Here is a 26,479-nt window from a genome sequence, read left to right as displayed (position 1 = left end):
TTCCCTTTCATCAACTGCCACATGGCGTCCAGGTCTCATGACCATCTGGCAGTTTTCTCTAAGCAAGCACATAAATGGCTCAATACGTGTGCGAGGGTCAGTTTTTACTACCTTCGCAGGTGATGAAAAGCACAAGAACTTCATTATGCTAAAAAATCTATCCCTGCTCATCACCTGGGAACAAAACACTGGTGATCCAGTTCTTATCCAGTCACTTGCCCAGTAATCGTGCATCTGAGGAAGTTGATTTAGTCCCATTACTAACACAAGGGCTATGAAAGTGTACAGGTCACCTTTTGTCACTTCCTTCCATACAAGATTGTGTATCTTCCTCTTTTTCTCTGGATGCACATTGAAAAAGCGTTCTGCTTTTTCATTTATCCACTGGCATAATGTGTTCATCACCACTTCACTAAGAAACAATGTGAAGGCATCTAACGGTGTATTACAGTTATAGCCTTCTAATGCTTCATTTATGCCTTCATATAAGGCAGTGAGGGGAGGCACCTCGTCGGGGCGGTTATCGCTGAATGGATCAGCGAGCAATTCCCATCCATCACTAACAACTTGTTCATCGTCACTTGATAAGTCATCAGTGAAATCACCCTCAAGGGTGTCCTCACACTCCGTGTCACTAGAAAGGGTCGGCGCCCATTCAACATCACTGTGTTCTAGATCGCTCATGTCTTACCAGGTCAAAGGCTCAACGGTTTCTGCTGTATTCGATACAAGGTCAGAGGGAGAGGGAGGGTGATAAAAGAAGGCGTGCAGGACAACAGGATATGCTTGTGCGTAAACACACACACGCGCACGTACACACACACATACACTCGTGGGCGGGGAGTTGGGTCTCTCATGGGCGGGGAGTTTGGGGGGGGGGTGTAAGGTCATAGCATTACCCATAGATCGGACCTACGAGCTCTGAGCTCTCTTCCAGGAGGGAAATAGCTGTCGATCACGAGTCCAGCACGTGATACAAAGACTAAGTAAACACACACACACACACACACACACTCTATCTCTCTCATATTTTCATGATCAATGGAAAAGGTAAATAAAACAACATATCAGTTTTTTTCTTTTTATTGTTCAAAATTGGTGGGGGTGGTGGTGGTGGTGGGGTGGTTGGGCGTGATAGCTCGGCTTCTTCCTGGCCCCCATTGCCCAAGTACTTCCTGGAGTGGTGGGGTGGAGTCTCTTCCCTCAGCTTGGTAGTAATTTACCATCGCAATGGTATTCCCAAGCTATGTAAAAAAAAAAAAAAAAAAAGTGATATATACATTGTTTATTGTTTACACAGCATATTGTTTATTTTCAACTAGGTAATGAAGTAAATACTTGAAGAGAAATGAAACTCCAGCTCCATATCTGGAAGAAGGCGAGCTTCACTTTTCTCACCTCGAGATATCACGTTCATTGCGTATCTTGTTGTTGTCATGACTAATATGATTTAGCAGCAAAAGGTGTAATTGCAGATAAAAACGAGATGTCATTGGTTAGGCTTTATCGAAGTTAGTGATTGGCTAAGCTCAATTGTTTCCGCTCTAGTATTTCCATAATCAATTATTTTTTACTACCGAAGACTGCACCCATCCTTATGGATATTATATCAATGGCTTCGTTATTAGTTGTAGTAACATACCAAACAAAAAAATCATGAAAAACAACAATATATATATCGAGTTTTGAACGCTGAATAAATTGTCTACAAAGAAAATTTCAACTTGCCTTCTCTTTATCAGTCAATAATTCACAACTTTGTGAGTCAACATTCGAAGGTAAATGCATTTTTATTAGCAGAATTTTATGAGGATTCTCACAGTATTATCAGATTTTCAATTGAACAATTAGCACCCTGATTATAAGTGGAAACGTACAAGTTTTCCCTGAAACACATTCGTAATTGCGCGTAGGCCTCCCTTCCCGTATTGCTGGCCCGCGCGAAGTTTGAATGCCCGGAGTGAAGTGGTTAATAAAGACTTCCTGCAAAGGATCAAATTGAGAACTTACAGGTTCTAAATAGAAGTTGACAAGAAACCTTTCTTTGCCTAACCTTTTGGGAGGAAAATATTTAAGTCTTACAAGACTGAATAAGGGAAGTGCCTTTCTCAGTTTTCTTTAGAGAAACTCCATTGGTCTTGAAAAAAGAATTATAGTAAACAAGTGAATCTCCATGATATTCCTCTAAGCAATTATAAGAATCCACTCCAAGGTCAGAGTCTGGTTTTATCCTCCAAGGCCTCTCCTTGCATTTGAAACTATCAATGTCTTGGATTTCATTAGAGGGCATTTCAGGAATCCCCCTTATCATTCTCTTTAAGTACAAAGGCTTCTCACTAGGAGGGATATGTTGAGCCCCAGTCCCGTATGGAATGTAACCATCAGCAAGTTTGATAACCTTGCATGACGGGCCATACAAGGGGCACTTTCTATTGAAAAGTTTGAGAAGTTTTGAAGAATATTGTTGCCCAGAATCCCTAAAATGTTCAGTTGGTCTCCCTTCACTTTTGGAAAACTTGGCGAGACAAAAAATTGGTGATTATTCATACTAAGTAGTACAGAAGTTAAGGAAGGAATTTGTAAGGACAAGTTGAATCCTTCAATGGCAAAAAACAAACTAAACAAATGCATTCCTGAAGGGAGTTTTAAGTTAGCATACATACATACATCATACATATACCAAGGCTTTTTCCCCCTTACAAGGGGGGTAGCCAAAAAGAAAAAGGCATAAAATCATTCCCACCCATTCCATCCCTGAATACACTCCACACCCCTCCACCCTCCCTCTTATCTTAGCACCTCCTGAATGACAGGTCATCCCTGCACCTTGTCCACTGCCCTGGGTCAGAAGGAGTGTCGCAAGACACAGCACATCCACGGCAAGGCCGCTTCATTAAATCGGCGACCCCCCCTCTCTGTCCCCCCATTGCATAAAATGAGAGGACGGGGAGAAATCCCTTCAGGCTGCGTCAAATTTTGCTCACACATACTACCTCACCCCCCATCCACCCGCCCATTCCACCTCATGCAATCACATCATCCATACACAACCACTCTCCATTCACCCGTCTTCTGTCCTCTCCCGTCCTTCCACATTCCCCTCTTCCCCAAAGCCCCCTTCACCCCATCCATCCACCTCATCCTAGGATGTCCCCTCATATTCACTCCCTCCACATCTGCCTTCCACACCTTTTACTAGTCTTTCTTCACTCATTCTTTCCATGTGTCCAAACCATCCTAATATTCTTTCATCAACCCTATCTCCCAGCTCCTTTTCCACCCCTGTTCTCCTCCTCACCTCCTCATTTCTCACTCTATCTAGCCTAGTAACCCCCATCATACTTCTAAGACACCTCATCTCAAACACATTCAAACTCCTTCTCTCTTCCTCTCTTATGTTCCATGTTTCTGCCCCATACAGTGCTGTTGGCACAATCACTCCTTCATACTGTCTCCTCTTAGCATCCATTCCCAAATGTCTGTTCCTCATTGCACTCTTTAATCCACCAAGGCATTTACTCGCTTCTCTCAATCTACATTCTACCTCCACTTTCACTCCACCTTTCCCTGCCACATTTGCACCCAAGTATCTAAAACTATCCACTTCCTCCAGTTGCTCTCCCTTAATGCTCACTTCCAGTCTACTGCCACTTTCACCCCCTTGTACATCTCATCACCTTACTTTTACCCACATTTATCTTTAGCTTTCTTCTATCACATACTCTCCCAAACTCTGCCACCAACTTCCTCAATCCCTCCTCCGATCCTGCCACAAACGCAGTGTCGTCCGCAAACAACAGCTGGCTCACCTCCCACTTTTCTCCATTTTCTTTAACCATCCCCAATCCCTTGCCCACTACCCTCGCATTTACCTCTCGCACCACCCCATCCATGTATAAGTTGAACAGCCAGGGCGACATAACGCATCCTTGACGAAGTCCCACCTTTACCTTGAACCACTCACTCTCTCCATTTCCTATCCTGACACAAGCTCTACTACTCTCATAAAAACTCTTGACAGCTCCCAGAAGCTTTCCTCCTATCCCATATATCTGCATAACCTCCCACAGTGCCTTTGTCTACCCTATCATAAGCCTTTTCCAGATCCATAAAAGCCCAAGAAACATCCTACCCCTTTCCTATAGCTTTCTCACATATCTGTCTTACCACAAAGATCTGATCTACACAACCTCTACCTGTCCTAAATCCACACTGTTCCTCACCAATTACTCCTTCTGTTCCTCTCCTAATCCTCTCAATCAAGATCCTCCCATAAGCCTTCCCAACTACACTCAACAAGCTAATCCCTCTGAAACTACTACATTCACACTTGTCCCCTTTTCCCTTGTAAAGAGGAACTATACAGGCACTCCTCCAGTCCTATACAGGCACTCCTCCAGTCCTCCTCAGTTTTAAGTTAGCAGTGTAGTTAAAACCTCTTTTTTTCATTAGAGGTAAACCAAAGGAAGAAACTAACATGTCCATAGGAGGACTTAAACAAGGTCCAACTTTGTCCTCTACAAATTCCTTATTAATGATAGAAAACTGTGCTCCAGTGTCCAACAAAAAGAGACATTGGGCAGTTCTCTTTCCTCTGCTAGTAGGAAGGGAAACCAAAGGAACAATGGAATCTGATGAATTATGAAAATTAAACACTTTCCCTTCAGAAAGTGGTGCTCGGGTTTGTTGCAAACAAAACATTTATAAGGAAGAGCAGCCTTTAATCCAGGGCATTCCAAAGGACCATGTCCATGATTTAGGCATCTATTGCACAGTCCTAACTGAGATGCTCTAACTTTCCTGTGCACAAGGGATTTATATGAAGTACACTTCGAACTAGCATGGTCGGAAGCGGGGCAAAATTTACATCTACTAATAGACTTCTTAATGGGATTAGAATTGGCCTTAAAGGAGCCATCAACTCCCTTACTGGAATCAACTGGTTTTTTTCAAGGAAATTTCCTTGAAAGCAAGGGAGCTGGTAGTAAGGCTTCTTTTAGGTTTGACACCAAGATCATCTGATCCCATTTTGAGTCTAACCAAAACTGACTGGTAAACTTCCTTGATTTAGTTAAAATTGGGGTAATTAGAATTAATCACCCGAGACAATTCAATAAGAAAAATTTTAGGCAATTTAATTAAAATTAATTAACTTGTCAAGAGGAGGAAATCTACCCCAATTCCCGGGGACCATGGAGCAGATGGCCTTTTTTTTTTTTACAGTCTAAATTAGCTGAAATTTGGATATATGTAAAATTGAATTCTAAGAAACTTTTGTTCCTGACATTTTCTCGAAAAAATGAATATTAAAAATTTTATAAAAGAAAAGATAAAACATTTTGGAAAATGAACTCACTTTTTAATTTTTGTTCAATTTTATTGTTTTATGTCCCAAATTGTAAAGAAACATATTGTAAATGTTTTGTATTGACGATTTTTGGATACATTATTATAACATCATATATTCGCAAATAAAAAAAAACTAAAAATTATAAATTTTTGCAATTTTTTGAAATTTTTCTCCAATTTATTTTTTGAATTTCAAAATTTTGGCAGTACAAAAAAATTGCACGGTCTTTTCGAACAATTTGCTGCAAACGGCACTAAAATTGACAAAAAATTGTAGAAGATCCAATTTGAACATGGAAAAAAAAGTCATTGAGATACGGTGGTTTGAAGTTTGTTTGGGATTTTGACTGCTAAAAAGCATCCCCACTGTGGCATTATCAGTCATGTATGATCATAGTCAAGGGGGATTTTTATACAGTGGAGATCCCCTTCCCTTTTCTCACATACAGAACCATTAGCCATTACTTTATGACACAATAATAATAGGTAATGTAGGGGAGTAGGTATTATCTGCTAGAATGCACCAGCTGGATAGTCCTCATCTGTTTTGTTTTGTAGTCTTCGTTTTTGCATTTGGTGTCAAACTTTTTCTGATTCTCCCCTTATCTTTGTCTTGTAAATTTTTTTTTCAAAATGCTGATGTCTGGGAATCAAATCCAGGCGTGTAAAAGCCTTTCAAATAACCAACATTGTGATCAAGTACGGAAGAAGTGATGGAATACTTTAGTGTTAGTAGGGAAGCGAATTTTGTCTTATTGGCTCTGAGCCAAATTTTCGAATGAAATGATTCGTTAGGGTTTTGTGTTCGCCCTTTCAAGCATTTTTGAAGCAATTCGTCTCTAGTCAAATCTATGTAGATTTGAAGAACATGCTTCCTTGCAGAAGGTTCCAATCTAAACTTTACTTGCATTTTATCATGGAATTCTGGCTCTTCGTTTCTTGCAATTGCTTTGTTATAAAAGCAGTAGGAGTCGATATCAGTAGGGCAGAAATCGTGTCTTGGGGATTCGTCAGTGCTTGTGGCATGGTAAAATCCAGACAAGGCACTTTTTCGCATGTCGTCAGTCGTCTTGCTCTTGTTGTCCCTAATAGCTTTTCCAAAATAATGCATCAGTTTAGTTATGGTCAGGTCTAGATTCCATACTCGCTAGTAGATGACGTCAGGTTTTTGTGTTGTTATCACTTCGGGCAATGTCGGGTATTTTCGGAAGTTTCCGAAGTCCAATGTGACGGAAGACATTCAGAGGCCCAAATGAAACGCAATAATAGACTTCAAGCTTCTTTTATGGAAGAAAATTAAAATATCAAAACTTTATAACATTTTTTCAAGTGGAATGATAAATTATATCATACATACATATACCAAGGCTTTTTCCCCCTTCCAAGGGAGGTAGCCAAAAAGGGAAAGGCATAAAAACACTCCCACCCATTTCATCCCTAAATACACTCCACACCCCTCCCACCCTTCCTCTCATCTGAGCACCTCCTGGATGACAGGTCATCCCTGCACCCTACCCACCGCCCTGGGTCAGAAGCAGTGTCGCAGGACACAGGATAAATTATATAATATATAAATATATTACTATTACTGGGTGGACGTTTTTTACATTAAAAAAGTTTGAACTGCTAGGAAAAGACAAGAGACTTGAATTTTTTTTATATAAAAATGGTCTTATTGTTATTTACAGCAGAACAATATTAAAATACATGTATGTGGAAAATCTCAATATTAAAATACATGTATGTGGAAAATCACTTATTCTTATTTACAGCAGCACAATTAAAATAAATGTAGGTGGAAAATCTCTACTGGTAGAAACACTTTATTTTTATTTGCAGCACAATTCTCAATCATTCCTACATTGAGGGCAAGTGTAAGTGTCATCTGTGCACATTTCCCTGACATCATGCACAGACAGATTTACACAGTGTTATACTATTGTTTACAAGAGCTGCACTCTATCATCAGTTTTTCAGGACGATAGACATGACACGTACAATATTTGGTGATAGTTTCATACCTCTCATTTTGTGGCAATCTAGCTTTATTGAGTTTTTTATGTGGAAACATGGTGAAATCTCCCTTTTCGAGACATACTACAAGGTGTTCCCTCATTTTACTAACATCAAATGTTACTGACAAAGGATCAATGCCTTCACACACGGCTAAAACATTAGCAATGGAGAAAAGACCACATGATGCTCCATCTGGTTGTCTTTGAGGTGTAAGCATTCTAACTTTTATAAGACCATCAACACCAGTTGCAAAGATTCTATATAACTTTACAATTTGACTTCTAAGTGAGAGAGACATACGAGGTGCCAATGAATCGTATACAGTTACAGCTACATCATCATTAGGTTGTCCCACTGACATAATCCAGTGGTTTCCAACATGGTGAATTTGTACACCTTTAGATGTGGCAGGTGAATCAACACTGCCCCTAACACTAGCTAAAGTTAGTGTTTTCAAAGCCACATATACTATAAAACTTATCTGACAGAATTGATAGACAAGCATTGATAATCCTGTCATTAAGCCACCCTCTTTTCCATAGAACAGTTGCACTATCTTCAACGGTGAGACTGTGGCCATTTACATTCTTCCACAAATCGTTATCATCACTGACTGTTTCATGATCACTGACAACAATTGTTATATTATCATCATTGGGTTCAACATCTTTTTGAACAGGACGACTAGAAGCTTTAGATTGTACAGCCTCATCAGCATCAAGATTGATGACATTTTCTGGACATTGCCTGAAGTGATAACAACACAAAAACGTGACGTCATCTACTAGCGAGTATGGAATCTAGACTTGACCGTTGAGTTATCACGGCATCCATTAGTTTGTTCTTCCCTCCTAGCACTGTCCTTTTTCTGTTCTTTCCTGCTTTTGTAACAACGTCTTCAGCAGTGGTTTGCTTGATTAGTCGCAACCGAGTCCCCAGGCGCTTTGCAATATGGTTGACACATTCTTCTTTTTTTACCTTTTTGGAGTAGGGTCCCTTTCCATCATTCAGTTGAATGATGCTATTGAAGGCACTGCTGTCTCCATCACTGACAAAAGTAACATATCGTAATTTGAATTTGTCCTCAGACCTCTGCCACATTTGCAAAGCTTGTTCCTTTCCATGGCACCGGATTTTCCATCGAAGTTTTTGTCACAGAACTCGTTGTGTGCTTTTTTTCCCTCAGCTGTTTTATTCTTTGCCCTTGAACACCAATGACAAAAATTGGAAAGCACTTCAAAGTCAATAATAAATTGTGTCAGCACCTCTATCACAGCTGCAGCACCAAAATGTGAAGTGTGTCCTCGTTTCATCCATGATCCATCGAATGACACATCGATATCTAGGACACCTTCATCATCAGGTTCAATGCCAATTTCTGCATAGGCTTTTACAACTGATGATCTAATGCCTTCAAAGTTGAAATCATTCTTTTCACAAATTTTATTGCCAACAAAATGTTTGTATTGTTGATATCGATGAGAATTTGTTAGGTATGTTTAGGTTCATTGCAAGTGAACTGAAACCTGCATAGCCAGTTCCATTATTCATGGTTTGCAAAACAATTGATGCCGTATTTATGACATAGTTACATTTGGTTTGTTTATGTGGTATTTTAGAAAATAGCATTGCATCACAACAAGAGCATTTCACCTCTACACCAACATCAGTCTGAATTTATGAAAGAAAAGTTGCTAGCAGTACTACATTCTTCACTATAGGAAGACATAAAAATAACTAAAATTCTCAAATCTTCCTTGCTCACAATCACATTATCAGTATTATCACACAAACTTGGATTTGGAAATAAGTCTTTATTTTCTTCAATTAGCTTCAATCTTTTTTGAAGTGTAGTTAGTGGGGGAGGAGTTGTTGTTGTCATTCCCTAGACTGTCTGTCCGAGCAGTCCCGTCTCCCCAAGGAATGCCACAGCTGAAACTGGGTTTTCCCACAAATCCTTATAGAGTGTATGTTGTGTTGTTTGCATGCATAATTTTGTATAATGCAGTCTTCCATTATGTGTTGTATGGTATGGGGTGAAGTGTTACATCCTGGGCAGCTGTTCACAACGCGGTCATCCAGCCTCTTCTGGTAGCTTAGAAGTGCTTGGTGGTGACCGCATCGCAGTCTGGCCAAGTGGACTCTGTCCTTTCGTGGGAGAGAGGATTCAGAAGGGTGGATATCAGGGGGTCTGGCATGCAGCAGTGTGTTGTCTTTCAGTGTGTTAATGGAGCGGTGAGTGATATGATTATGAATGTTTCCGGAGGCTGGTATTTGGTGGTTGTGGAGGAAGAGAAGAGAGTATCTGCGCATGATAAAGGTCTTTGGGTGTTGTTTTAATGTTTCTTGATGTGTGTGGGTGTTCTGCAATGCAGTGTAGCGGGTGTGATGTGTTTGTGGTGGCAGCTGCAAGTGTTTGTGTGCCTCTCATGTTGAGGTGGTCCTTGACTTTGAGGACTTTTGTTTCATGGTGTAAATGGTCTGTAGGTGATGTATTTGTGCAGCCTGTAATTGTTTTTAGGGCTTTGTTTTGTATGATTTGAAGGGTGTTGTGGTGTGTCTCACTGAGATTAGGAGCCCATGCAGGACTCGCATAATTCATCACTGAGCGTATGCATTGTTTGTATATTGTTACATTAGTTTCTTTGTTTTGTCCAAATGTTGTTCCAGTGATTGACTTATGTGCGTTAAGTCTAGGTGTGCATTTGTTTTTTATGTTTGTGATGTGTTGTTTGAAAGACATAGATGTATCTTATGTTACACCAAGAATTTTCAGTGTGTTTGTGTGTGGTATTAGAGTGTTGTTGATGTAGAGATGAGGTATGTATTTGTGTTCTTTTGTCCAGTTGGTGAGAAGTGTTGCTGTAGATTTGGTTGGAGCTATTTTGAGTCTGTTTGTGATGAACCATGTGTTGAGTGTATCAAGGTATGGCTGGATTATATCTGCAGCTTTGTCTGTGTTATGATGTGTGCATGTGATTGTTATGTCGTCTGCATAGGAAGAGATTTGTATTTCTGAGGTGTCTGGTGTGGGTAAGTCATGCATGTATAGATTAAATAGTGTGGGGGATAGAACAGAGCCCTGTGGTACTCCGTTCTTAATGTTTCTGATGTGCGATGATTGGCCATTATATGACACATGAGCATTCCTACCTGCCAGATAATTGGCCAGCCATCTTTTGGTGTTATTGTGCATGTCTGTGTTATATATTTTATTTGTTAGGTTGTGGCGGGGGATAGCATTAAAAGCTTTACTAATGTGTAATGTTATAAGAAGTGTTCTGTGGTGGGGCCTATCTGAATTGATGCCATCTAAAATTCTTTGTGTGAGGTTTGTCAGAAGAGTGTTTGTGGAGTGTAGTGGCCTAAAACCGTGTTGTGAGTCAGCAAGGGGAATATATGGTGTGACAAGTTTAAGTATTAGGCGTTCAATGACTTTAGAGGGGGTGCAGAGAAGTGTGATTGGGTGGTGCGATGTTGGGATTGTTGGGTCTTTGTTCGGTTTTGGAATGGTGATTATTTTACCATGCTTCCAGATGTCAGGTATAGTGTTGTGTGAATAGCTGTAGTTTGCAATGTTTGTGAGTGCGTGTATACCTTGTGGTCCAATGTGTTTTAGGTGGATATTGCTTATGTTATCAGGGCCACAGGCAGATGAGTGCTTGAGATTATGTATTATGAGTTTTGTCTGACTGTCTATGAAGGGTGTATTGTCTGAGTCTGTGGGGAAGTCTTTCTTACGTCGAATGGTGCGTCGGTTGTCAGGGTGAGAAGTGAGATGGCTTGTCTGTGCAAAATGACGTATGAGTGCGTTTGCTTGTTGTTTGTTTGAGGGTAGATTATCTGTTGTTGTGATTATTGCTGCGTGAGAGTGTGTAGTGTAACTGTTGGATAGTGTAATGCTGTTGAGTGTTTTGTACAATTTGCTGGTGTTTGTTTTGTGATCAAGTGTATTGATAAAGTTTTGCCAATTTTGTGTTTTTTGTTCATGTATTTTATTGGCAATCAGTGTTTAGTGTTTGTATTTGGTCTATGTTTTGAGGGATAGGTGTGGGGGTATCGTGTTTAAGTGTGTCACGTTGTCTGATGAGGCCTTGGATTTTTGGTGTGAAGTTGGGGTTGTGTGATTTTCTGTTGCCTCTAGGGATGTATCTCTTGTCTGCATTTTGTATGATTGTATTGAAAGTGTGCACAGCATTGTTTATGTTTGTGATTGGTGTACTGTCAAGTGTTTCAAAATGTTGTTCTGTCTCTTTAGTAAAAGCTTCCCAGTTAGCTCTCTTGTAATTGGTGTAAGTGTGTCTGTGGCCAACTGGGGTGCATCTTGTTTTGGTGGTGATGATGATTGGAAGGTGGTCAGAACCAAGGGTTCCGACCACTCTCCATGATGTTGTTGGGGTTAGGCAGGGGGAGCAAAAGGTGATATCAGGAGAGGAGGGAGTGTAGAGGGCTTGGTGTGGGATATGTGTATGATTATGCGTGTTGTTCATGATAGTCAATGAGTCAAACTGAGTCTGTATATCAAGCCCTCTGTCTGTGTCAGGGTTGTCGACATACCAGGCAGACGACTTGGCATTGAAGTCACCACCCATGATCAGGTTGGGGATTGAGGCTAGTTGGCTAAGTTGAGGCCTGAAGGTGTCTGGAACTATGGGGGATGATTGGGGGGGGAATGTATATGTTAACTATTGTCAGTGTTGATTTGTGGCCTGTGCGGATTCGAATGGATTGGATTTCTGTTGTGTTATCTGTGGTAGGGAGGAGAATTTTGGTTGTGGCACTTGTGTCCACAAAACAATTGGAGTGGTGGATCAGGGTGATGAGTCCACTGCCATTGCCGTCAGTCCGGTCTTGTGTGATGGTGGTGTAATCATGAAATGATGGTATTTTGTGTGAGTGTCTTAGTTTTTCTTGTAAAATCGCAATGTGTATGTTGTGTTGTAATATGTTGATGTTGTGTGTTTTGTATGTATTGTATGTTGCTGTTTGGGGTTGAGGTTGGGGTGGTAGTGGGGAAGGTGTAGGATCTGGGTCAGAGGGCGGGAAAGGAGAGATTGGGGACAAAGGAAGGGGAGTACTAATCGGGGGTAAGGGCAAAGGGAAATTGGGAGTGGGTAAGGGTGCTGGCTGTGGTTGGGGAGGTGGGAGTGGGGTTACTGGAGGGCAGGTAGAACATGTCCAAGTGTTTGTGTATTGGTTTGTGTCAGCAAGTGTAGTACAAGTGATATGGGCCCAGTTTTTGCACATATTGCACTGAACTGAGCCCTTTGTCTGTCTGCTCGAAGTAATGGGTTTAGAGCATGTTGGGCATGTGTATTTTGTGGTGGGCCCAGGATTGCTCTCTACATCTCCGGCAAAAAGTAGAAGAATAGGGGTGATCGCTGGAAAATCACCCCTCGGTGCAGAAAGAACGTAACATTGCATGTTGGGAAAAAGGATTGTGGTACTCCCCAAGGTAGGCGTAGCTCCTCTTGGGGATCAGTGCCATCTGTGTAGAGCTGATGGCCAGGGGTGGTTGCTGCCGTTTGGCCCCCAACTCTTGGGGTTGGGGGGTGGTCCCACGACATAGACGCTGCAGCTCCAGGACCTGGGGGAGGAGTTCGCTAGAAGGAGCTTCACTAACGGCTTTACTTTCGCAGCTCTTTTCTTTATTCATTTGTAATACCTGTTGCCGTATTTGCTTTCTTTTTATAGCTAAAGGCATTATGAGTTTATAATAAATGCACTGAAATGAAAAATAATACAATAGAACACAGTATAAGCAGTCACATGGAGATAAATGACGAGAGAACACCCTCATGCGCAAGTGCCAACAGATAACTGCTGTCAAAGCTCATTTTTTCAATGATAGCATAAAAAAAAGAGGAAAGAAATTTTTTATGGTGGACTACAATATTTAAAAGCTTTTTAGGAGAAAAAACAAATGCAATTTTTTTTTCATTTCTTTGCTTCATGCCCCCCCCCCTTTACATCACTACAATATCATGGCACCACTGAGGGAGAGGGGGGAATGGGAAGAACAGATAGAAATGACAGAAGGAAGAGAGAGAGAGAGAGAGATAGGTTGCTGGGCTTTTGGCATGCAGGTAGTTCCTACGTCAGTTGGGGGAGGGGGTAGAGCCCATACCGCTGCCGCCCAGATGAAGATGGAAAGGTGTGTTTTGGTTGAGGCAGAACTTAAACCTTATAACTTAATCACTTAGACAAAATGTTGTACCACGTATGTTAGTGATAATCACGAAGAACCCTCAGCCCTGAAGAGGGCTATAGCTATTAGCAGAAATATAGAAGTTACATGTTCTTCTAAAGTTTCCTTTTATTCCGACTGTGGGTTCTTCGTGATTAATAATAACTTAAACCTATTTTTTTAACTTAACTCCAAGTTTTGAATTTTTGATGTCTTGATGTGCCTATGCTCACTTTTTATTATTCACGAAAAAGAGGGGGTATAAATTACGTCTGAAAAAGGGGGGTTGTGATTACGTTTGCGATGAAAGGGGGGTGGGGGATATTAACCCTCGGTCATGATTCTATTCCTATGTATATAGTAGGTATTGTGGGTGAGTAGATTGCCGCCTTGTGTTCTTTTGAAGCTCAGCGGTAATCTAGCGTGTTCCGCGTGTAATGGGAGTGTGTTGTCTGAGTGAACGTGTAGTTTCAGTGTTGATTTGTATGAGCTCCCATATACGAGAGGCACACTTGTGTAGATAAGTGTTTAGTGGTTGAATGTCAGCCTCCTCGTGTAGTGTTTGTGCTGTTTTTGTTAGGGTAGTATGTGTTTGTAATGAATTTTAGTGCTTTGTTTTGAACCGCTTGCAGTGTTTGCATTCCTATCTTTGATACATACATGTACCATACATATACCAAGGCTTTTTCCCCCTTTCAAGGGAGGTAGCCAAAAAGGGAAAGGCATAAAAACACTCCCACCCATTTCATCCTTAAATACACTCCACACCCCTCCCACCCGCCCTCTCATCTGAGCACCTCCTGGATGATGGGTTATCCCTGCACCCTACCCACCGCACTGGGTCAGAAGCAGTGTCGCAAGACACAGCACATCCACAGCAAGGCCGCTTCATTTAATCGGCGACCCCCCCTCTCCGTCCCCCCTTGCATATAAGGAGAGGACGGGGAGAAATCCCTTCGGGCTGAGTCAAAATTTACTCACACATACTACCCCACCCCCACCCCCCTGCCCATTCCTCCTCATGCAATCACATCATCATCCATATACAACCATTCTCCACTCACCTCTGTCTTCCATCCTCTCCCTTCCTTCCTCAACAGACAATCCCCTCTTCCCCAAAGCCCCCTTCACCCCATCCATCCACCTCATCCTAGGACGTCCCCTCATGTTCACTCCCTCCACATCTGCCTTCCATACCTCTTTTACTAGTCTATCTTCACTCATTCTTTCCATGTGTCCAAACCATCCTAATATTCTTTCATCAACCCTATCTCCCAGCTCCTTTTTCACCCCTGTTCTCCTCCTCACCTCCTCATTTCTCACTCTATCCAGCCTAGTAACCCCCACCATACTTCTCAGACACCTCATCTCAAACACATTCAAACTCCTTCTCTCTTCTTCTCTTATGTTCCACGTTTCTGCCCCATACAGTGCTGTTGGCACAATCACTCCTTCATACTGTCTCCTCTTCGCATCCATTCGCAAATGTCTATTCCTCATTACACTCTTTAATCCACCAAGGCATTTACTAGCTTCTCTCAATCTACATTCAACCTCCACTTTCACTCCACCTTTTCCTGCTACACTTGCACCCAAGTATCTAAAACTATCCACTTCCTCCAGTCGCTCTCCCTTAATGCTCACTTCCAGTCTACTGCCACTTTCACCCCTTGTACATCTCATCACCTTACTTTTACCCACATTTATCTTTAGCTTTCTTCTATCACATACTCTCCCAAACTCTGCCACCAACTTCCTCAATCCCTCCTCCGATCCTGCCACGAGCATAGTGTCGTCCGCATACAACAGCTGGCTCACCTCCCACTTTTCTCTATTTTCTTTAACCATCTCCAATCCCTGACCCACTACCCTAGCATTCACCTCTCACACCACCCCATCCATGTATAAGTTGAACAGCCAGGGCGACATAACGCATCCTTGACGAAGTCCCACCTTTACTTCAAACCACTCACTCTCTCCATTTCTAATCCTGACACAAGCTCTACTACTCTCATTAAAACTCTTGACAGCTCCCAAAAGCTTTCCTCCTATCCCATAAATCTGCATAACCTCCCACAGTGCCTTTCTGTCTACTCTATCATAAGCCTTTTCCAGATCCATAAAAGCCCAAAAAACATCCTTCCCCTTTCCTATAGCTTTCTCACATATCTGTCTTACCACAAAGATCTGATCTACACAACCTCTACCTGTCCTAAATCCACACTGTTCCTCACCAATTACTCCTGTTCCTCTCCTAATCCTCTCAATTAAGATCCTCCCATAAGCCTTCCCTACTACACTTAACAGGCTAATCCCTCTGAAACTACTACATTCACACTTGTCCCCTTTTCCCTTGTAAAGAGGAACTATACAGGCACTTCTCCAGTCCTCCGGTACTCTACCCTCTCTCCAGCAAACATTCAATAACCTCACCAACCAGTCCACCATCACTGAACCTCCCTTTTTCAGACATTCTGCATGGCATCCATCCAGACCAGGTGCCTTACCTGCTTTCATCATCTTTACAACTGCCTTCACCTCATCCTTCCTTATTTCTCCTCCATTCTCCTCACTCATCACTCTCATTTTCTTTGCATTTCCCACTGCAGCTATCTTTCCTTCCCTATCCTCCTTCACATTTAGCAACTCCCTAAAATATTCTGCCCATCTTCCCCTTACTGCCATCTCTTCCATTATCATCTCTCCATCTGTACCTTTTACCTTTTCTTCCCTACTTGATTCGCTTCCTCTTCCTCTCTTAATTTCTTTCCAAAACATCTTTTTATTACTTTCAAAATTTTCTGTCATACTCCTACCCCATTTCACATCTGCTCTCCTCTTTGCCTCCTTTACCTTTTGCTTTACTTCTCTTTTCTTTTCTTTGTACGTCTCATATGACTCCCCCGTCCCCTTTTGTAACCAATCTGTGAATGCTCGCTTCTTCTCTTTTACAACCTTCTTTGTTTCCTCATCCCACCATTCACTACCCTTTCTTCTATTTCCCCTTGTCCTTCTTGTTCCACACACCATCCTTGCACACTATAAGACCCCCTCCTTGAACCATCCCCATTCCTCCTCCACACCCATCTCTGCTCCATCCTTTACTCCCTCCCACTCCTCCTTCAGCTTCTTTTCGTACTCCTCCTTCTTTTCCTTTTCATTCAAGGAGTTCACTCTAAGAACCTCCCTACCTTTTGTCCCTTTCCTCTTTCTCCATCTATCCTCCACTCTCAGCTTACCTTCCACCAAAAAATGATCTGATATTCCCCCACCCTCTCCCCTTAGCACATGTACATCCTCAACTCTTCCTATCATAATCCTATTTACCACTACATAATCCATTAGTGCTCTATCTACCACCCTTCCCTCCACCACCCTCTCCCATGTGTACTTATGCTTGACTTTCTTCCGAAACACTGTATTTGCTATCATCAACTCTTTCTAGACACATTTCCACCATCAACTCTCCACTACGATTCTTTCCTGGAACTCCACACTTCCCAACCACTCCATCGATTGGACCATTTCCCACCCTAGCATTAAGGTCTCCCAGTACTATTACATTGACATTTCTTCCTAAACCCTCTATGCACTCATTTAAATCTATCCAAAAGGCCTCCCTTTCTTCCACGCTCTTCTCACTGCCAGGCCCATATGCACTTACAAAGACCCACATCTCCTTTCCCAGTTTCACCTTCATCCACATTATCCTTGAGGAAACCTCCTTCCACTCCACTACCTGTTTACCTATCTCCTCACTTACTAGAATAGCCTATCTTTGATAATAGGGTATTATCGGATATGTAAGCATGCTCCGTATAAGTGCGTGATACTTTTTTTTTTTTTTTCCGGAGAGGTTTTTGAATCTCTGCTGCCGTTGTAGGCAGAGAGATGCAAACACCTTCCTGTCGTGCACACTGGTGATAATCGTCCAGCCGAGTATCTTGCCCTTATCTGCGCAATGGTGCGGAGCTCTGTCAATGACGACGGGTTCACGCCTACGTCCCTGAATGGGAATGAGTTTAAATTTGTCTTTGTTCGTATTTTGTGTTTCCACTTGGATCCTCGACATTTGGGCACAGGACATTTAGGCACAAGACTTTTGGGCACAAAGTGGCAGGTATGACATTTGGGCACGATATGAAATTGTCATAGTAACAGTCAATCAAATTAGTCATTTTTCAACAACTGAGCTTTATTACCTCGCACTGCTGTTTCACTTGAGTAACTCGGAAGCTCAAGAGATTACATCAATGCTTTCGTACAGCAAAAAATAGTTGAAATTGTGAATTAATAGCCAAGTTTGTCACGATGTTTTTATAAATCTATATTATGCCTATCAATAAGATAATGTATTTGTCTATCAAGAAAGTACCAAGTCGGGCACTAAAGTGAGTGCTTTTTTTCAAACTTAAGTTTATTCATCACTGTCCTGTCTTTATAAATGCATGCTATGCCTATCAATAGAATAATATTTTGTATCAAAAAAGTTACCAAGTCTAGCAATAAAATGAGTATTTTCAAACAAAACTTTATTCATCCTTGAAGATTTGGAGACCACAGATCTTCAGATTTATGGTTCATCAACATTGTTCACAGGTTTCCAGTGGATGTTGTGGCCGGCACCTCTCAGGTACTCTTCAACTGTTTTGGGTCCAGAAGCTCTAGCCTGGCACAAGGTCTTCAATATCTGCTGAAGATCAGTGTAGACTTTACGCATACATTTCATAGGTGGCTGTCGTTTGGCATCCTGCTGTATTGTCACTGATACAGAGCATTCGCCCTTCTTGAGTGTCTCTATAAGCTTCCACACAGATGGGTGGTTGTGGCCAACCAAGTTGGAGAATCTGTTATTCCATGCTTCGCAGAAGTTGTGGCTCATCGTTTTGTGTGCCCCCGTGCACATTCCAGAGATGTGGAGGGAACAGTGGCAGTATTCTCATCCATATACCAGTCTGATCTAGGATTGCTTGGGCCCGCCTGAACATACCTGTCACATAAGTCCTGTCGAAGTACTCAACTTGGCACCATCGGGTATATGGTCCTTCAGCCACCAACACCCATCCTCAACATCACAGAGTGGCAGAAGAGCGAGCGCATCCAGCATCCCACAAAAGAGTTTCATATCTTCATTTTTGCTATACAGCTGCACAAGACCAAGTTCTTGTATTTTTCGCCATGTGCTCTGGGTCAAATGGAAAAAGCACCCACGAACTTGAACGTGCTCACCAAGGACAACCCTTACAGCACTGATAACTGCTTGTTCGAAGTCGCATAGGACAGTGGTCAGATCTGGATAAAGGTCCTGTCTGGCGCAGTGGTCCAACACTATCTTAATAAGATCTTGATGGGTTTCCTGTGATTTTCTTTGAAGAAGCGCATACACACACACACTGTTGTCACTGTGGTGTTACCAAGCGGTACCCTGATGATGTAGAGTTGGAGGAAATGACATGGTGCCATTGAAAAGTTGCCATCCATACATCAACAACAAAGGATTACAAAGGCGAAGCATGCTGACAGGAGACCTTTTGATCCATATCTAGGTCGGATGCAAAAAAAAAAAATCATATTAATAATAAAATAATAAATAAAAACTATGATAATGTAAATAACAAATAAAATACATAAATGCATAGGTATAGTTAAATAATAAACAAACAGGTAAATAGTAAATAATAATAAATTGACATAAAATTAATAATAAATAAAAATCAGACAGACAAATGATAACAAAACAAAAACAAATAATATAAGATGAATTATAATCATTACAACATCTTACTTAGGTATTTATCTAAATGATTCTTAAAGCTTCGAACTGAACTACATTGCACTAGGTATTTATCTAAATGATTCTTAAAGCTTCGAACTGAACTACATTGCACTACCTGTGCAGGAAGTTTATTCCATTCATTAACTACACGGTTGGCAAAGTTGTTTCTACCTACTTCCAAATTGAATATATTTCAGGAGAGTTTAAGACCATTGTTTCTTGTCTGATTCTCATTCAATGTAAAAATTTGGTCACTTTTGATGTTGTCAATTCCCTTTAGAATTTTAAAGACCTGTATCAAGTCACCTCTGAGTCTACGCTTTTTTAGGGAAAACAGATTCATATGTTTTAGTCGATTTTTGTATGATTTATTTTTTATATTTGGAATCAGTTTTGTGGCTCGCCGTTGTACTCTTTCCAATCTGTCAATGTCTTTAATGAGATTCGGTGACCATACGGAAACAGCATATTCCAAATGTGGACGAACTAACGATTTATATAGCTTGTTAATGAGTGATGGACTTTTGAAATCAAAAGATCGCGCAATCAGTCCTAGAATCTTATTTGCTTTCTCAGAGGCTGAAATACACTGCTTGGATGATTTGAGGTCGTTACTGATAATTATGCCGAGATCTTTTTCACTATCCACTTTTGTTAACGAATTTCCAAATAACTTGTAATCGTACTTACAGTTATTTTTACCAATGTGCATTACCTTGCATTTACTTGTGTTGAATTTCATTAGCCACTTTTCAGACCATTGCTGTAATTGATCTAAATCTTCTTGAATATCTAATTGGTTTGAGTGATCATTTGCCACTCTGCACAGTTTTGTATCATCAGCAAATTTGGAAACAGTAGATTTTAGTCCATGGTCTATATCATTTATATATACTATGAATAGAAGTGGCCCAAGAACGGAACCTTGAGGAACTCCACTTGCAACACTTTTCCTTCCAGAAGTTTTTCCATTTAAAACAACTCTCTGTTTTCGATCATTCAACCAATTACTAGTCCAACCTAATAGGCTACCACTTATTCCATGCAAAGCTAATTTAGTAAGTAGTCTTTCGTGTGGGACGGTATCAAAAGCTTTTGCAAAGTCTAGATATACTAAATCTATATTGCATGGGCTAGGGTTCTCAGGGCTGTAGGGGATGCAAACACGATGATCCTTGAGTCAGCATTCTGGCCATTGTCGTGGATCAGGAACCTCTGTGGTGAATCGCTTGCTGTTTCAGCCCACTCGCCATCAATGATCAGATCTTCAGTACTTGCTGGTTCCATTGGAATTTCCCTCCTTGTTCAGTGTCGTTGAATAAAACGCTTTGCTCACTTACCCATAACATGTTTGCAACAATTTAGTTATTTGGATTATTTTCATTTCATTATTATATATTTTTCATGTTTTTTCCTTTCTTATTCATAGAGAATCAGAAACAATGCATGGCTCTGATGCTCTGTGATTTTCATATGTATGTCTGAAAGTTTATGGCAGGAAACTAAGTAATTTATCTTCTTTTTGTATTCATTACGTGGCACAGTAAAACCCAACTAATATAAATTATTCATACATACATACATACATATACCAAGGCTTTTTCCCCCTTCCAAGGGAGGTAGCCAAAAAGGGAAAGGCATAAAAACACTCCCACCCATTTCATCCCTAAATACACTCCACACCCCTCCCACCCTTCCTCTCATCTGAGCACCTCCTGGATGACGGGTCATCCCTGCACCCTACCCACCGCCCTGGGTCAGAAGCAGTGTCGCAAGACACAGTACATCCACAGCAAGGCCGCTTCATTTAATCGGCGACCTCCCCTCTCCGTCCCCCTTTGCATATAAGGCGAGGACGGGGAGAAATCCCTTCGGGCTGCGTCAAAATTTACTCACACATACTACCCTACCCCCCCGCCCATTCCTCCTCATGCAGTCACAACATCATCCATATACAACCATTCTCCACTCACCTCTGTCTTCCGTCCTCTCCCTTCCTTCCTCAACAGACATTCCCCTCTTCCCCAAAGCCCCCTTCACCCCATCCATCCACCTCATCCTAGGACGTCCCCTCATGTTCACTCCCTCCACATCTGCCTTCCATACCTCTTTTACTAGTCTATCTTCACTCATTCTTTCCATGTGTCCAAACCATCTTAATATTCTTTCATCAACCCTATCTCCCAAATCCTTTTTCACCCCTGTTCTCCTCCTCACCTCCTCATTTCTCACTCTATCCAGCCTAGTAACCCCCACCATACTTCTCAGACACCTCATCTCAAACACATTCAAACTCCTTCTCTCTTCTTCTCTTATGTTCTTATGTTCCACAGCACGAATTATGCTGTGCCCAAATGTCGCACCCAGTATTTTGTGACCAAATGTCTTGTGCCTAAATGTCCTGTGCCCACATGCCGTATGCCCAAATGTCTAGATAGCATGGCCAATAGTGGTTTTGTATATGTATGCAAGCAGTTCGGTCTGTAATGAAATCACAAAATGTTCGCGTAAATGTTGGGTGCATGTTCATCTGTATCAGTTTGTGTTTCAACCCGAGCCACCATACCTTGTCGAAGGCTTTGCTCACGTCCTGCAAAACCAGATTAACCTGTATTTTGCGGGCTTTAGCGGCGGCAATCGTCTGGTATGTTGTGGCAAGAGTTGTGTCTGTGCCGAGTAAGGCTCGAAAGCCATGTTGGTTAGGAAGCAGTATGTTGTTCGTTCTGATGTGTGCTTGGAGATGTTGGGTAAGTATTTTTTCAAATACCTTCCTATGTGTTTCAAGAAGTGATATAGGGCGGAGGTTGGAGATGGAATGTATGTTTGTGCCTGTTTTGGGAATAAAAATCATAGTCGCCGATTTGAATGCATCAGGGAAATATTCTAGAGCAATTGCGGCACTGTAAATTTCCGCTAAGTTACATAATACTATTTCTAGGGCATTAGGGAGCATAGGCTTAGATATTTGAGTCCTGCCTGGAGTTTTATTGCGCACTAGCGATAATGTGTTCTTAACCCCCAAGGCAGTGACTTTAGCTGCACAGCCTCTCACAGGGTGTGGGGGATGGGGGAGGTGATGGACGTGTGATGTCGCATGTCCCTCGTTATGTCATCTTCGTAGTTTTGATCAAAATCCTGATTTTCCTCTGAGAAAATAGGATTGTCAGCCAGTGTTGACGTAGAGCAAGTTCTTTGTCTTCGACATCATGGTGTCTGATGCCATTAGTCTCCGTGATGTATGGTGTGTCACATGGCTTACTACCGCTGGAGAGCTTCCTGACCGACCGCCAGAAGGCTGCCGGGTCAGTACTGTGGTCCATTCGGTCTATCTATTGTTGCCAATTCAGAGCTGCTTGAGTGGCGTAATGTTTGCGTAAAATAGGTCTGATTTGATTAAGTCTTCATGTGTGGTGGGAATAGCAACCGTGTCGTGTCATGTATTTGTGGGTATGTCTCGCTTGAAAGAGGAGGCGGTGTATTCTGTAGTGTATTGTTGGGTGGATGAGTTCTGTGTGCTATTTTTGGGATTGTGAGGTTGGCTGCCCTGAGTATGGCTTGTTCTGTGTGAGTGATGGCAAGGTCAATGTCCGCCTTCTCGGCTCCCTCCAGGTCTAACGGTCGGGATTGTTTGAGGTGGTATGCGTATCTGTCCCAACGAGCTTTTTTGTGTGAGTATCTGCATGTAATGGGTATCTGTATTGGATTTGTGGATATTGTTAGAATTATGAGTATGTGGTTGCTCGTTGTTTGTGTGCCAGGTTTGATGTAGTGATTGTGTGCTGCGTGTTTATTTGCAAGATTTATGTCTGGTGTGGTGGCTGTGTTTGGTTCTCTGATGAATGTGGGAAACTCAGGCCCCAACACTTTTATGGCGAGATTCCTGGTCAAGTAGTTCAGCCCTCTTGCCAGGGGTTTTAGAAGCTGAGTGACCCAGCGTGTGGTGTCGTGCGTTTAGGTCGCCCAGACTGTATGTGGGATGGTGGAATTTGGCAAATCTAATGAAGACTGGGTATGGGGAAAATTCCTTCTGTGAGGAATATATGTAGTAGCAATGGTGGTGGGACCTAGTGTTGTTTCTATGGTGATGGCTAGTGTGTCAGAGAACAAAATTGTCAATGAGTGTATGTTTAATGTGTGTTTGTACTGATATGCTGGAGTGCACGACAATTCGTCGAATGGGACAATTCGTCGAACATAACATTTCGTCGACACGTAAAAATTGTACTTTTGGTGCTATATTTCTAAAATATTTGGTAATATTTGTGTTCTGTGTGAAATTTCCGATCATTTGATGTATTACTAAACATAATTGGATGACCAGGCTCAGAGTTATAACTGTTTGAAATTTTAGACAATTGCACTTTTTGCCGACACCTTACTTTGTTGCCATGAGAGCCATCTTGATTACCTAGATCAGCAGTAGATCATCGCCAGAGCCAGCCTATTCTCCAAGCAGATCAGCAGATTTTCTTGAAAGGATCAGCAATGGAATGTAAAATTTAATTGGATATTTGCAATTTATTTCTCAATATTGTGACACAAGTCAAAATAATAAATTGCATACAATATATTTCAGAATAGTACACAATTTCAACAATAATTTCAACCAATGTAAGACAGTGAATTGCAGTACAATAAAAACATTAACAATTTGAATTGTAAACACTAAAAACAATTGCAAACAAAGTAAAAAAAACAAAAACAAAAACAATTATTGCACATAACCAATGTTGTACGCGAGGCCCCGAAGGTAATCGAGGGTAGACCTCTCAGCGTACTGGTTCACAATGTTAGCAGTACGGTTCTTGTGCAGGCGCATTTTCTTGTGTGGTGGCTCAGGATCATCGCCAGCAAGTAGCTTCTGGATCAAGGTCTCAGTGTGGCACTGCTCACTGCACAAACTCTGGATAAATTCAAACAAGTTCGGGTGGGCCTTTTCGATACAGTTTTTCATCCTGTGATGCCAACCTTCCAACGCATTTGTTGTTTTGGGCTCATCAGCTAGTGTCTGGTCATACACACTCCAGAGATCGGAAGCAAACTTGGGAGGATGACGCGTTAGTCTGAGTTGCAGGCCATTACCATCAGCACGATACGAGCCAACGTAGGTGTTCTCAAAGTATCCCACGTCTGCAGTTGGAACATACGCCATGGCGAAGATCATTCGACAGTTCAGAGCGAACTCCTCATCTGTTGAGTAGCGTTGATTGAGTCCCAGAGTCGCGAGGTGACGATAGTTCGCCTGACAGAGGTGGAAGAATCAGCCCTCAGCCTCAACATTCAGGATGTCTGTGGCTGCCGCGATACACGCCTCCTTGTAGTCACAGCGGTACTTGGCGACGTTGACTTCCAGAATCTTTTCCTCCAGCGTGCGTAGAAGTGTCGTGAACATGCGCGTGTACACAACCTGGATTTTGCGTGGTAAGGAAGTACACCAGTGGCATGATCTTCCCAAACACGGGCGCATGAAGAGTGTACAGCTGATAATACAGGGACGGGACTATTGAGAATGTTCCATCGCCGTACCACGTGGTTGCTGACGACAAGTACCGAAGGTTTTGATCAGTAGCAAACATCAGGATCTTCTGGTTGTCGAGCGTGGTACTGGTCGCCCAAGGTTCCCCAGAGGTGGTTTTGCTCCAGGTATCGTCTAGGTCAATGTCCATAGTTGTCTGGGGCAGGGGAGGCTGATGTTGGCGCCTGGTTCTCTGGATAGTTCTCTTCAGACTCGCTAGCTTAGGCAGAGATGGGTCACCAGTGAAATAGAAGAAATGACATAAGTACACATGAAAAGACTGCAAAGATGTGACATTAAGGCAATATGCAATAGCATAATAATAGTCCTCTCCTTATATACAAGGGGGGACGGAGAGGGGGGGTCGCCGATTAAATGAATCGGCCTTGCTGTGGATGTGCTGTGTCTTGCGACACTACTTCTGACCCAGGGCGGTGGGCAGGGTGCAGGGATGACCCGTCATCCAGGAGGTGCTCAGATGAGAGGGAGGGTGGGAGGGGTGTGGAGTGTATTTAGGGATGAAATGGGTGGGAGTGTTTTTATGCCTTTCCCTTTTTGGCTACCTCCCTTGTAAGGGGGAAGAAGCCTTGGTATATGTATGTATGTATAATAATAGTAGTAAATAATAAACTATGATAGCAGTAGTAAATAGTTTTAAATAGTAACATGTACAACAATAATAATACAAAATATACCTGTGTTTTCTAGGGGTCTGGTGATCATCCGGTTGACTATGGATGCCGTTGTCTCAGTTGAGTGAGCAGCAGCTTTCATTTTGCTTATCTGAGCAGTAACTTTGGTTTTAGTCACATCCGGAACATGTGAATGCTCTTTGGTGGACAGAACATTGTTATCTTCTGTGATAGCTCGACCTTTACAAGTACGATCAGAGCATTTCCAGTAAATCTTCGTGGCTCATTCACGATCTTTGGTGTAGGTGTAGCCTTCAAAAAGCCATTATCAAAATGTATCAAAGAATGTTCTGATTTTTGTAGGATATGGTCAGACAGTGTCGACCATTGGGAGAGTGCACGACAGTTGGTCAAAAGACTTTGGAATACAGCCATGAAAAAAAAATCCTGATCAACTGTGATATGCTAGTGTGTACGGAAATACTTTAAAATTAATCTTGCCAAAACTTACATTGATGTATTTAACATATAATGTGTAATTATTTTATCTTATTGCAATGTCTCAGTGTCGCCAATCAATGAACAAATGGCGGCATAAGTCCTAAATATTCCTTTTAATTCATTTGATATTGTAACTTTTTCTCATGGAATGTCATCTAAACTACTCTAGCATTCCTCCAAAATGAAAATATATGAATATATTGATTAAATTAGTACTTTAAATGTATTTTTAATATCTGTCGATGAAATGTCACATTAGACGAATTGTCGTTCGACCAATGATTGTAGACCCATATGCTGACGCCAGCATGTGTTTTTTGTGTATGTGTGGTAACCAGGGATTCTGATCAGATGTTCTTTAGAACACCCGTGTGTGTTCGTAATGATGATGTTTGCATTAATGTGCTTGTATGTGTTGATGAACTCAAAACGTCTCGGCCGCCAAGCCAAGACGTTGTGTTGGAGGATGGTGAGGGTGCTGTGCATGGTTATGTGCTACCTGT

General features: G+C 41.8%; 1 long non-coding RNA gene across 1 annotated transcript in view; it reads left to right on the top strand.

The window, feature by feature from the left end:
- The window catches only part of LOC143023630 (uncharacterized), a 62,221-nt gene extending 35,962 nt beyond the window's left edge, over positions 1 to 26,259 (top strand). Inside the window, exon 3 of the long non-coding RNA XR_012966188.1 lies at positions 25,552 to 26,259. This is a non-coding gene — a long non-coding RNA (uncharacterized LOC143023630). The remainder of the gene's footprint in view (positions 1 to 25,551) is intronic.
- Positions 26,260 to 26,479: the final 220 nt, after the last annotated feature.

The sequence above is a fragment of the Oratosquilla oratoria genome, unplaced genomic scaffold, assembly GCF_046742065.1.
Source record: "Oratosquilla oratoria isolate Oo_2021 unplaced genomic scaffold, ASM4674206v1 SCAFFOLD52, whole genome shotgun sequence".
Taxonomy (NCBI): Eukaryota; Metazoa; Arthropoda; class Malacostraca; order Stomatopoda; family Squillidae; genus Oratosquilla; species Oratosquilla oratoria.
This window is presented reverse-complemented; position numbering and strand designations above follow the sequence as displayed.